Below are 13623 nucleotides of genomic sequence, written 5' to 3' on the forward strand. Positions count from 1 at the left end.
TGATGCGTTTTCTGACCATGAAATAAAATACTTTCTGGTCATTGTTAAAACATTCAAGCCTTACGGAAAATACTGAAAAGATAAATTGCCGGAATTTTTTTCCACCCAGATGGGGACATTTTTGATGAAAAGCACTCCAGTCATGTATGCTTTTAAATAAAGACCTGCAGAAATTTTCTTTTTTGCCCAAATGAAGGCATTCAATGGGTGCTCTTGGTGCCGGATGGGACATTCTGCAGCTGCCTTTGAATAAAGTTGTTCTTTTTCCACTAGAAAAGTAATATGTTGCTCATTTATGGAAACTTTGAAGAACGTTAAAAACTGGAAAGAAGAAAAGCTTACATGTAGTCCGCCAACCCAGAGGCACGCTCCTTTGCTGATTTTTCTTCCTTCCCTGGGATGAATGTGTTCTGGCCATGCCAAGTCCTGCGCCCCCTTGCCTGCTGCCAGTTCTCCCTAAACCGTGCTCTCAGGACTGGAAGCTCAGCAGGGAGTGTGGGTGCTGTTTGTTGGTCTAAAGGCCATCTGGGGGTTCAGGGGGAGGGGAGTATGGGCTCTGTTGGTCTAAAGGCCATCTGGGGGGGCTCAGGGGGATGGGAAAGCCTGAGCCCTGGTGGCAGGGGGAGGCTTAGGCTTTGAGGGCAGGGTGGGAAGGGCGGTTCATTCTTGTGAGACTTCACACAAGACCGCAGAAGCCATGTGGCCTCCTTCCTGAAAGACCTGGAAATAGGATAATGGTGGGGACAGTTTCAGAGGTGAAACCTACAGGATCAGTCCCATCCTCCCAGCCCAGGAAATAGCTGCAGGGCCCCCTATGGGGCCATCCATCTGTGTGCAGCAAGACAGGAAAGTGGCTGGCTGCTGATGGTGTCTGGGGCACATGACAAATAGCCCAGTCTAGACAGGTGGAGAGCGAGGGGCCTCTGCCCCGGCACTCACTGCCGAGCCCAAAGACAACCAGGTCACGTTCTGGACCTGGAGAAGCTACAACCACATGGAAGGACAAGGCTGCCCTGGGCTGGTCTGGATCCAGGCAGCCGCAAAAGCTGGACTACAGCCCAGGCGGAGCTTCGCTCCTGTCCTGCCTGCTCTTCTTGGGCTGGGTGACCTCCAGCGTGTCACCTGACTGCTCTGAGCCCAGGTCTGTGAGAGACGTCAGGGCAAGGTCTCCTTGCCCGGATGTCAGGGATCCAGGCCTCCACAGAGGGCGGCCCGCCCAAACCTTCAAGGCCAAATGAATCGCCTGGCCCGCCTCTGCAGACCTCCAGGTGTGTCCCGCCCGCCCTGACCTTGGCACACCCACCTCGCTGCCTTCTGGTGTCCCTGCCCATGGCACCGTCTTGCCCAGGCTTCAGGGGCCTGTCCTTCTGTCTGTCCTGCTCTGTGATGCCCAGGGCTTCCTGGCAGCAGACGCTGAATTTTCAGCTCCTCTAGTGTTCACCTGCCCTGTCAGCATCCACGGTGACCACTGTGCCCAAGCAGCCCCCACCCCTAGCGGGCACAGTCCAATGTGTCATGTGCTTCCCATCCCTGCTTGTTCACTCCTGTGTTTGCCTCTTTAGTGTCTGTGTCTCCCTAGAAGATGAGCTCCATGAGGGCACAGAGCCAGCAGCCGACTTGCTGCTGTCTCCCTGGAACTGGCAGGTAAAGCGGCTTGATGAGTTCTTGTCAAATGGATGGACAAGTGGATGGATGGACAAGTGGATGGATGGATGGATGGATGGATGGATGGATGGATGGATGAATGGATGGATGGATGGATGGATGGATGGATGGATGGATCCTGGGAGGGGGCTGTTGGCAGCTGACCCTGGGATGGGAACAGGGGCATATCACACATGGAAAAAGGACACCCAAGGGCCAATGGGTAAACTCCCAGGTTTGCATTTCCTGTGTTCATCTCAAATTAAATGTAGATGGTGAGAGATGATGATCAAAGTTCATTTTGTCTGTTTCTTTCCCATGCATATCCAGTTGTTCTGGTAAAACCCCTTTGCCCATTGGATTGCATTGGCATCTGTATTGTAAATCAACTGATTGTATACGGTGGGTCGACTTCTGGACTCTATTCTTGACTGCTCTATTACACTGTCCTTCTATCAATACCACACTGTCTTCATTACTGCAGCTTTACATTAAGTTACGAAATCAAGTGGTGTTACTCCTACACTTTTATATTTCTTCTTCAAGATTTACATTTCTATATAAATTTCAGAATCAGCTTGACGGTTTATGCAAATGTCTACTGATTTTGACTGGGATCGCATTGACTCTATTCAGTTACTCTGGATCAACTTATGGAGAACGGACGTCTTGGCAACATTGAATTTACCAATTTATGAACATGGTTTTTCTCTGTTTATTGTGGTCTTCTTTCATTTGTGTCTCTTGTAGTTTTCTCTGTAGGTGTGTTATACATTTCTGGTAAAATGTATTGCTAGTTATTTAAGGTTTCTCAATGCTATGTAAAAATAATCTTTTATTTGCTTTTTCCAATTGTTCATTGATAGTTTGTATATTGTTTGTATATTGATAGTTTGTATTATTTTTGTATATTGACTTTGATTTTTTTATATTTATCTAACAGCTATCTTGTGAACTTGCTAAATTCACTTATTCTAATAGTCTTTTTGAAAACTCCTTAGGATTTTCTATGTATACAGTCAAATCATTTGCACGACATGAAATAATTATTATAAATAATGAATAATGAATAAGTATTGTAAATAATAAAATGATACATGATTAATAGTGATAAATATAAGACTCAGGAAATTTTTAATAATTATAATTAACACATGATGAATAGTTATTATAAATAATAATAATTAGAAATAATTTTACTAATTCCTTTCTGGTCTTTGCACTTTTTGTTCTTTGCTTTATATCACTCATTAAGACCTCCCATACAATGTTAATAGAAATAGTAAAAGTGGACATCCTCACCTCATTCCCAACCTTTCAGGAAAGTGCTCAATGTTTTGCCATTAAACATGTTAGCTGCAGGCTTTTTGCATATGTGCCTCATCAGGGTGATATGATTCCCATCTATTCCCAATTTTCTGACTTCTTTTAATCACACAGACGTATTGAATTCCATCAACTTTTTCTTCCTTCATTTATTAAGGCAACCATACAGTTTGTCTTTGTTAGTCTGTTAATGGGAGGAATTGCATTGATTTATTTTCAAATGTTAACTTTGTATTCCTTGGATAGTCGCTGTCACGCATGTCCATGTGAAGAGACCACCAAACAGGCTTTGTGTGAGCAATAAAGCTTTTCAATCACCTGGGTGCAGGTGGACTGAGTCTGAAAAAGGAGTCAGCAAAGGGAGATAGGAGTGGGGCAGTTTTATAGGATTTGGGTAGGTAGTGGAAAATTACAGTTAAAGGGGATTTTCTCTTGCAGGCAGTACAGGGGTCACAAGGTCCTCAGTGGGGAGATCATGAGACTCATTGTCCAGGGGAGGAATGTCACAAGGTCGATTGATTAGTTGGGGTGGGGCAGGAACAAATCACCATGGTGGAATGTCATCAGTTGAGGCAAGAACTGGCTATTTTCACTTCTTTTGTGGATCTTCAGTTGTTTCAGGCCATTTGGATTTATACGTGCAGGTCACAGGGATATGATAGCTTAGCTTGGGCTCAGAGGCCTGACAATCCCCACTTGGCCGTGACATATTATCCTTTTTATATATTGGTGGATTTGATTTATGAATATTTTGAAATGAGTATTTGCATTTGTGTTCATGAGAGAGGTTGGTGTCTCATTTATTTTCTAGTGATGTCCTTTTCAGGTTTGGGCATCAATTATTCCCTCTTGCTCAACTCCGTGTAAGAGTTTGGATAAAACCAATATTATTTCACCAGTGAAGCCAATTGTGTTTTTGTGAACAGGTTCTAAAACACAATTTCAATTTCTTTAACAAATATAGGGCTATTCAGATTCTCATTTTCTTCTTCTGTCAGTTTTGTTTTTCAAGGAATTTGTCCACTTCATTTTATCTGAGTTTGAATTTGTTAGCATAAACTTGTATACAATATCCCCTTATTAATCTTCTATTGTCTATCAAAATCACATATCTCTTTTTTATTTTTACTATGGGTACTTTGCATTTTCTCCTGAAAATTCTCATTAGGGCTTTATCAATTTTAGTAATCTTTTCATAGAACTAACTTGTATTGATTTTTCCTATAGTGTTCATCTGTTTTCTATTTAATTAATTTCTGTTTATCTGTATTATATCTTTCCTTCTAAATCATGAAAGTTAAATTTGTTCTTCTTTTTCTAGCTTTTTGAGTTGAGCAACTTAGATAACTTTTTTAAATCTTTTCTTGTAGGCTGCATAATGCTCCCTACCAAGATGTTCACCCACTTGTAATATAGAAACACTCCATATGAAAACATAGATTACCAGAATAGGCATTTTTTTCATGATGCAACAATATGCTGCCTACAAGAGACACATTTTAGATTGAAAGGCACAAATAAGTTAAATGTAAAAAGATATAAAATGAGGCTGGTCACAATGGTTTATGCCTGTAATCCCAGCACTTTGGGAAGCCAACACAAGAGGATCACTTGAGCTCAGGAGTTTGAGACCAGCCTGGGCAACACAGTGAGACCTTGTCTCTATAAAAAATAAAAAATTCACCAGATGCAGTGGTGCACACCTATAGTCCCAGCTGCTTGGGAGACTGAGGCCAGAGGATCCTTTAAGCCCAGGAGATCAAGACTGCAGTGAGCTGTGATCACACCACTGCACTCCAGCCTGTCTCAATAAATTTTTATTTCTATTTATTTATTATTATTATTTTTTTTGAGATGGAGTCTCACTCTGTCGCCCAGGCTGGAGTGCAGTGGTGCAATCTCAGCTCACTGCAACCTCCACCTCCTGGGTTCAGGTGATTCTCCTGCCTCAGCCTCCCAAGTAGCTGGGACTACAGGCACATGCCACCATGCCCAGCTAATTTTTGTATTTTTAGTAGAGACGGTTTTCACCATGTTGTCCAGGATGGTCTCGATCTCTTGACCTTGTGATCCACCCATCTTGGCATCCCAAAGTGCTGGGATTACAGGCAGATATAAAATGATATTCCATGTAAACAACAACCAAAAGAGAGCTAAAATGGCTACAATAATATCAGACTAAATAAACTTTAATTTTAAAAAAATTGTTACTAGAGACAAATAAGGACATTCTACCATCATAAAAGGGTCAGTCCATCAAGAGATACCACAACTATAAACATATATGCTCGTGGTAGGCTAAAAACATAGCCCCCTTAAAACATATCCATGTCCTAACCCATGCAACCCGTGAATGTGAACTTCTATGATAAAAGGGACTTTGTAGATATGATTAAATTAAGGCTCTTGAGATGGATAGATGATTTTAGATTATCTGGGTGGGCCCAGGGTAACCTCAAGTGTCCTTGTAAGAGGGAGGCAGGCAGAAGATCAGGGTGAGTAGGAGGAGATGTGATGATGGAAGAAAGAGGCTGGAGTGATGTGAGGACAGGGTTATGAGCCAAGGAAGGCAGGCAGCCTCTGGAAGCTGGAAAAAGCAAAGAAGAGACTCTCCCCTAGAGCTTCCAGAGGGAGTGCAGCCCCATGGACACCCTGGTTTTAACCCGGTGAGACTAGTTTCAGACTGCTGACCTCCAGGACTGTTAGATGATAGAGGCATGTTGTTTTAAGCCATTGAGTTTGTGGTCATTTGTGACATCAGCAACAGGAAATTCATACAGACCATGTCCCTTCCAGCTTCTGCCTTCTTTTATTTGCTCTCCTGTATCTTCAAACGGTTGCTTTTGATTCTTCCCAGAGTTGACAGTTATTTAATAACAGCAGGGCTGCTCTGATGTCAGCTACCCTACCATTACCAGAAACAGAACTCATGTTACCCTTTCTAAAATGAAAAGGATATTCTTGACTTCCAAAGCACATGGATCCCCAAGGGTTTGCAGATCTGTACCTATCTCATAGGATGTGTGAGGGTTAAATGAGAGAATTCACTGCACAGGTGGGTTACATGAACTGAGCCTTCAGGCATGTTGGTTATGGTCAGAAGAATAAAAGGGGGTCATCCAGTCCTACAATTTGTAGGTGGATTCACAGGACTTAATGACAGGCTGGGTTTAGGGGTGCCTTGTACAGGCTGTTCCTGGAACATCCTCCCGTTCCCTTCTCCTTGTCTGTCAGTGCCTCCTCCTCCAAGCAGCCACACTGCCAAGTTAGTTTCTTCCCTCTGTGAACACCTGTATGTAAGCACAGTCCCAGGCAGGAGCTGAGGGTTTGCAGAATAAATAGATGCTGGATCTGGAGGGAAACTGTTCTGAGGTCCAGGGAGGCCCTGTGTCATTCCACCTGCCTGCCCTGCCTTGCACTGCGTCCTGGCATCCCGCCTATTGGCTGACCTTAGCCAGCCAGAGCTTCCCAGTGACCCATCTGTCTGCACCGGATTCCCCTCCAACAGCTACAGGCCCCACAGCAGGGGCCTTGAGTAAAGACCCAACTCCTCCAAATTGTGTGGAGCTGCTGCCAGAAGACATTTCATACCTTGAGACTACCTGGCATCCCTAGTGAGCATCATAGACACCCTGCTTGGCCAGAGAGCTCACCAGATGCATCACAGCAAAGGGCAGGCCCTCACGGGCCATCCCCTTGGGCCAGAGGTCAGCAACTGTTGACCTACAGACCACACCAGTGAAGCCTGCAGATGCGCTTGGCTGGCATTCAGTGATTAAAGTCTTTTGGTGTTAGTTGCCAGCACTGAACAATAAGAAGATTTTACATTAAAATCCAGCTTTCTAGCCCTCCTGAACATCAGAGGCTGGCAAACCTGGCCCTCAATGCCACCTGGCCACAAAGGAGGAGTTGGAGAGAGTCTGGGGCTGTAGGCAGGCATGCCCTCCACCCCCGTGAGCCCTTCTCTACTGTCACCCTGAGTCCCAGGTCACCCATCATGGCACTGCACTGTTCATTTCTAGATTGAAGATACAACTGAATGGGTTTTTTGCCACCATTTTTTGTGAGGATGGGGAAAAACAGATCAAGAAGCTTCTTGTTTCAGGAAAAAATTGCAGCTGGCCTATTTCTTTGTGGATATAATGAGTAGGTAAAAAGATGTGTCTGGCACTGAATTCCCCTGCCAGGGTAAGAATTCATCCCCCTTGGTCTGGACCCCATCCTTCTGCAATGGAGAAACTGAGGCCCAGGCAGGGTGAGACCGGCCCAAGGTCACACAGCCAAACAGCAGCTCAGCAGCGGTGCCTGGGGACCTAGGTGTCACCCACAGCCTCCTCTGACAGGTATGTGAGCACATCTGTGATGCTCAGAGCCACACACCCCAGGACTCTGACGAGGACTTTGTTTCAGTCTCCCAGGGCCTAAGGAGTCTAGTGGGCTCAGGCCTCCTACAGATGTGCTGTCCCAGCCCTGTCCGCCAGACAAACTTGTGGGGCTTCAGCAAGGGTGGCAGATGGCCTGTGGCTGGGCTAATGGCCTGGAAAAGTCTGCCTGCAGGAGGAAGGAGGCGGCTGCAGAGACACAGAATAAGAATACTTGATAGTGTCCTGTAGGGAGCCAGGCCCAGTCTCGCCAAAGAGGCCAGGAACCCGGGGCAGACAGATGGAGCTGTCCTCTCTGAAGCCAGCCAGCCTGGCCGTGCAAGGCTTCCTCCTTTCCAGCATGTCATCACGAGGCTGCTCAGCATATGCACAGGGAGAGGGGCCAAACCCCTGCACAGCGTGGCCTTTTGGAGCTGATTTGCAGATAGGGCTATCCCCATCCCCAAAATATCACCTCCACTGTCCTTCATGAGATCTGAAATTCCACCATTAACATCACACTTTGGGGGTAAGGTGAGATAAACGGAGCTACCAAATTAGAGAGCTAAATGGCAGGTCTCACACATGGGCTGGGACCAGGGCTGGCCAGAAATCATGAAGTGGGAAGAGCAGGTTTTCAAAATGTCACCCCAGCTGCTGTGCTGAGAGGTAGTGGGGGACCAACTAGGCCTCCAGGAAAGCCCAATGCCAGTGATGCCACCTCACACCAGGTGCTTGACATAGCACCCATTTCTCTTATCATCTTATCTTCAACATCACCATCCTCACCATCACCATCCTCAACATCACCATCATCACCATCACCATCATCATCACCACCACCATCATCATCATTTCCGTCACCATCATCATTACTACCATTATCACCATCGCTGTCATCACCATCACCATCATCATCACCACCATCATCATCATCCATCACCATCACCATCATCATCACCATCCATCACCACCATCATCATTATCACCATCACCACCACCACTGTCATCACCATCACCATCATCACCATCACCATTACCATCATCACCATTATCACCATCACCACCGTCATCACCATCACCATCATCACCATTATCATCATCACCATTATCACCATCACCACCATCATTATCATTGCCATCATCATCACCATCATCATCATCTTCACCATCATCATCATCACCACCATCACCATCATCACCACCATCACCATCATCACCATCACCACCATCATCACTGTCATCACCATCACCATCACCAACATCACCATCATCACCATCACCACCATCACCACCATCATCATCACCATCATCACCATCACCACCATCATCACCATCACCATCATCACCATCACCATCATCATCGTCATCATTATCACCATCACCACCATCATCACCATCACCATCATCATCGTCATCATTATCACCATCACCACCATCATCACCATTATCATCATCAACATTATCACCATCACCACCATTATCATCATCACCATCACCACCATCATCACCATCATCACCATCACCACCATCATCACCATCATCACCATCATCACCATCACCATCATCACTGTCATCACCATCACCACCATCATCACCATCATCACCATCACCATCACCACCATCACTGTCATCACCATCATCACCATCACCACCATCATCACCATCATCACCATCATCACCATCACCATCATCACTGTCATCACCATCACCACCATCACCACCATCATCATCATCACCATCATCACCATCACCATCATCATTGTCATCATTATCACCATCACCACCAACACCAACACCATCATCACCATTATCATCAGCATTATCACCATCACCACGATTATCATCATCACCATCACTGCCACCATCATCATCATCATCATCACCATCACCATCATCATCACCATCACCGTTATCACCACCATCACCATAACCATCATCATCATTGTCACTTCTCCTTCCCCACATCCTCCTCAAAGTATTCCCAACTCTCTGCCAAGGAAGAAGGGATGAGGGAGAAGACAAGCCACCCATACCTCCTCCACACTCCACGCCTCAGCCCACAGCCAGCCCTACCCCACCCTCCATGCACCTCAGCATATGCCCCTTACACCAGAGCAACCTCCTCTACTGGGCAGGTCTCCAAATTCCCCTGCTTTGACACCATCAGTCTCTACATCCTGCCCTGAGAGCAGCCTCGCTGGCAGGTGTATTCACTTGTTTCCAAGCTCAGGTACACCTGGAGTCAGGGGCCATGTTTCTACCTTGAGGCTCTCAGGACTGGGTACAGGCCTGCCCGGGGTTCAGCCACTGAGCAACAGAAGTGGGGGAGGGAGAAGGGAGGGGATGAGACGGAGGTGAGAGGAAGCAGGGTATGGAGCCAGGGAAATGAAAAGGGAAGCGGGGGAGGGGGGATGGGGAGGGAAGGGGGAGGGAGAGGAGAAGAGAATCACGGAGAAAGGGAGGGGGCAAAAAGGAAGGAAGGGAGGAGTGTGGAAGCCAAGGAGAAAGGAGGGGAGGGGAGAACAGGAAGGGACAAGGTGCCTGAAGAATAGCCAAATATTCGCTCTTGGCTCAGACTCATGAATTCCCTGGAAAGTGAAAACTTCCCAAGCCACACGCAGCCTGACTAAGGGCCACTCACAAACCCTCCGGCTCTCTAAGGCTGGTTTCATTCTCTCCCACAGAGAGAATAAAATGTCTGCTCAGCTGGATAAAAGGAAACCAAAATCACAGTGAATCTCCCTGTTATCCCCTGTTCTTGAGACTGGCAGGTTTTCTCTCTTCCTCCATAAACTAAATGCATCCTCTGTGTCCATCAAATCACAGAGGACACTGTGGCCAAAGTCCATTGCAAGAACTTCCAACTCTGGAGCTCAGGGCCAGCAAGCCCTAGAGAAAGCCACACTGCAAGCAGCTCCCGGCCCTAGGACCTGCCACGGAGTTCGCGTGGTTGCCATGGGTATGAAAAGGCACAGGATGGGGCAGCTGTGCTGTGTGCGGTGGTATAAGCCCCTGTCCCTCAGACCTACCCAGACTGCATTCCCCGCCCCTCGTTACCACTGGAAGGTGCCCCCGACCACCTTGTTTCCTTATCAGTGGGCAGGACGCTGGCGATGACCCACACTCCGCTTGGTAAAGTTGGTGGCATCTGGAAGGTTCCAGCTGGCCCCTCTGGCTCCTATTAGTGCACAGGACGTCTGTCCTGTCAGGTTTCTCTGCTGGGGCCAGACGGGGGAGAGGCTGTGCAGGGACGTAGGCACTCTCAGTGGCTGATGTGTGGAGCCCCTGGCCCTGGCCAGTGAGTGCAGAATGTCCTAGAATGCCAGGATTCCCCAAGATGGACAAGATGAAAATGGAAAGGACAGATGATGACATGTACAAGCCCCTCACCTGCACTCCATCCTCCTCCCCACAGCCAGCCCCACAGAACAGCCTCCTCCCCACATCCAGCCCCACAGAGCAGCCTCCTCCCCACAGCCAGCCCCACAGAGCAGCCTCCTCCCCACATCCAGCCCCACAGAGCAGCCTCCTCCCCACAGCCAGCCGCACAGAGCAGCCTCCTCCCCACAGCCAGCCCCACAGAGCAGCCTCCTCCCCACATCCAGCCCCACAGAGCAGCCTCCTCCCCACAGCCAGCCCCACAGAGCAGCCTCCTCCCCACAGCCAGCCGCACAGAGCAGCCACCTCCCCACAGCCAGCCCCACCGAGCAGCCTCCTTCTGCCTTAGCTGCCCCAGCTCAGGTGCACATGGGGTGTGAAGCTTGCCATCCCCCGAGCCACCCTCCCTCAGGGACCTGGGACCAGTCAATGAGCCACACGGAGACTTGGTGTCCACATCTGTCAAATGGGGAACCGGGTGGATGGCAGACAGTGTTCTGGTGAGACCAAATGAGAGAAAGCATGTCACCGTGTCACCGTGCGCTTGCTGAGCCTGACTACACGCCATGAACTGGGCTACACTTCCTTACAGAAATCACCTCCCCTGATCCTCACGAGGTCAGCACAGGGCAGCTGAGTGACCCTGCCAGCCAGTAGCAAAACCCAGGCCATGGCTTCCAAGGCCTTTTGCTCCCTCCCTGATGGGCACAGGAGTGGTCTGAACACCGTGTTCACACAATGTTCGTAGGATGGTGCCTGGCAGAGGGGGTGCGGGCCGGGCTAGGCACCCCTCTCGGAACCCCCTGCAGCCCTGGCTCCTGCGGCTGTGGCCACTTCCCACAGCACGCTGAGGTGGTCACCCAGCATCTGGGCCAGCAGGGGATCTAGCTGTGCTAAGGAGAGGCTGGCCCTGCCCCACACTGGCACACAGGAGGCAGAGATCCCCACAGCAGAGGCCAGGGATGGCTCAGCTGACACATTCCAGGTGCAAGGGAGAGGGCTCTGAGATGGCCTGTCCACCTGCCCTCCTGCACCCCTTCCCATGGGCAGCCTCCAGGATCACCTGTGTGTTGGGTGCCTGGGTGCCTGCAGCCTCCGGGATCACCTGTGTGTTGGGTGCCTGGGTGCCTGCAGCCCCCAGGATCACCTGTGTGTTGGGTTCCTGGGTGCCTGCAGCTCCCTGGGCCCGGGCTCAGTGCTCTTGCCTCCCAAAAGACACTTCCTAGAAGCTACAGGCATTCCCTGGGGAAAGGTGAACATGGGGACTGTGTGGGGGGCAGAAGGGGGGCTGGGCAGGGAGGGAGCCGAGTGCCCAAGCGATGGGGAATAATTCCAGAATACAGAAAGCCTGAATTGGGGAGGCAGGTAACTCGCTGTGTGACCCCAGGCTGTCGCCCACCGTCTCTGTGCTCTGCCGCACCTCTTCTTGAGGTGAGAGGCCATGGGTGGTCCTGCAGTGCCGTGCCCTGTCAGGGGGGTCTTCCTGGTGTTTCTCCATGCAGCATTTGCTTCCTACTGCAATCCCTAAGCAAGCCCGCCACGGAGACAGAGCCGTCCCGAGGTGTTAGGTAACAGCAGCGTGCACAGCTCCTGGACTGCAGCGGCTGCAGCCAGGTCCGCCTAGCGCCCAGAAGGCGGCTGCAGCAGCAGGTCCTGCGGGAAGGACAGCTGGCAGCCCCAGGCGAGCGCACGCACGGGCAGTTGTAGGTGCAGCTGGGATGCGCGTCTCCTGGGCACGCCCTGAGAGCCACTGTCGCCTGCAGTGACCCCCACTCCCACCCCCAGCCTGGCCGTGCCAGGGGAGTCTTGGATACTCCGTTTGGAGCAGCCCGTCGACCTGGGAGGGGAGTGGTCGTGCCTCTGGCACCCAGACAGGCAGCAGAGCAGAGCAGGCACAGGACCGGCCGAAGGAGGGACCCCAGCCTCGCCCCCATGCCCTGCTGCACGGTGAGTGCCGCCTCCGGGCAGCCCCCAGCCCACCGCCTGGGAGCCTCGCGCCATCTGTGGAAGGGGCTTCCTTTCTCCACGGGCCACACTGCCCGTGGTGTTGGAGGGGACACTGTGGAGGAAGCATTCAAGGGTCTGGAATCGTGTGGTGGGGAGGGGGCTGGGAGCAGCTTCTGCCGGGGAGTGCAGGGCCCCCCAACCCTGCCCCAGCCAGTTTTCTGCTGACTTCTTCAAAGTTCCCTGGGGCTGGCACCTTGGCCAGGGGGGCATTAGCTCTGTCTGGACACCTCGCTCACCCACTGACCCCCAACAGTGTTCAGCCTGGTCAGAGCACCTCGGGTAGGCAGGGCAGGCAGCAGGCTCCAGGGCAGCATCGCGAGGTGCCCCCAGGTCTGGGATGCTGCATTGCACCCACATCCTGGTGCCCTGCTCCCTCCTCCAGGGCAGCGCTGCCCGCTGTGATGGCGAGGGGACTGCCCAACCTCCCTCCAGGGGCAGGACGCCCACCAGGCAAGATGTGGGACATGAGAGATTAGGACTTGCAAGGTCACTTCTGAAGCATCTGTTCACCGCCTGTGCCTTTGACTTTTGACTTCTTTTGCTCACAATTTTTTTTTTTTAAGAAACAGACTTGAAAGGGGATATTTCTCAATTTGACTTAATATTGCATTGGCAGAATGAAGTTTATGCTGAGACACCAGGATGGTGAGGGAGGGGTCTCCTACACACCCGGAGCTGGCAGGGGACTTGGCCGGACCCTTGGGAACAGATAGGGGGTCCTGAGAGCAGAGTGTGGGGTCAGCAGAGCCCAGCTTCCCAGGGCCTTTGGAGATAGCTGAGCTGTCTGGGACACACTGCCAGGCCAACACCCCTCAAGGGAAGCCAGCCTCAGGCCTGAGATCATGGGGATGCAGACCCTCGGCCTGAGGTCCAGGGTCCCTGGCGTCGTGGGGGTAGAGCAGTG

This window comes from Nomascus leucogenys, chromosome 4 (genome assembly GCF_006542625.1).
Source record: "Nomascus leucogenys isolate Asia chromosome 4, Asia_NLE_v1, whole genome shotgun sequence".
Taxonomy (NCBI): Eukaryota; Metazoa; Chordata; class Mammalia; order Primates; family Hylobatidae; genus Nomascus; species Nomascus leucogenys.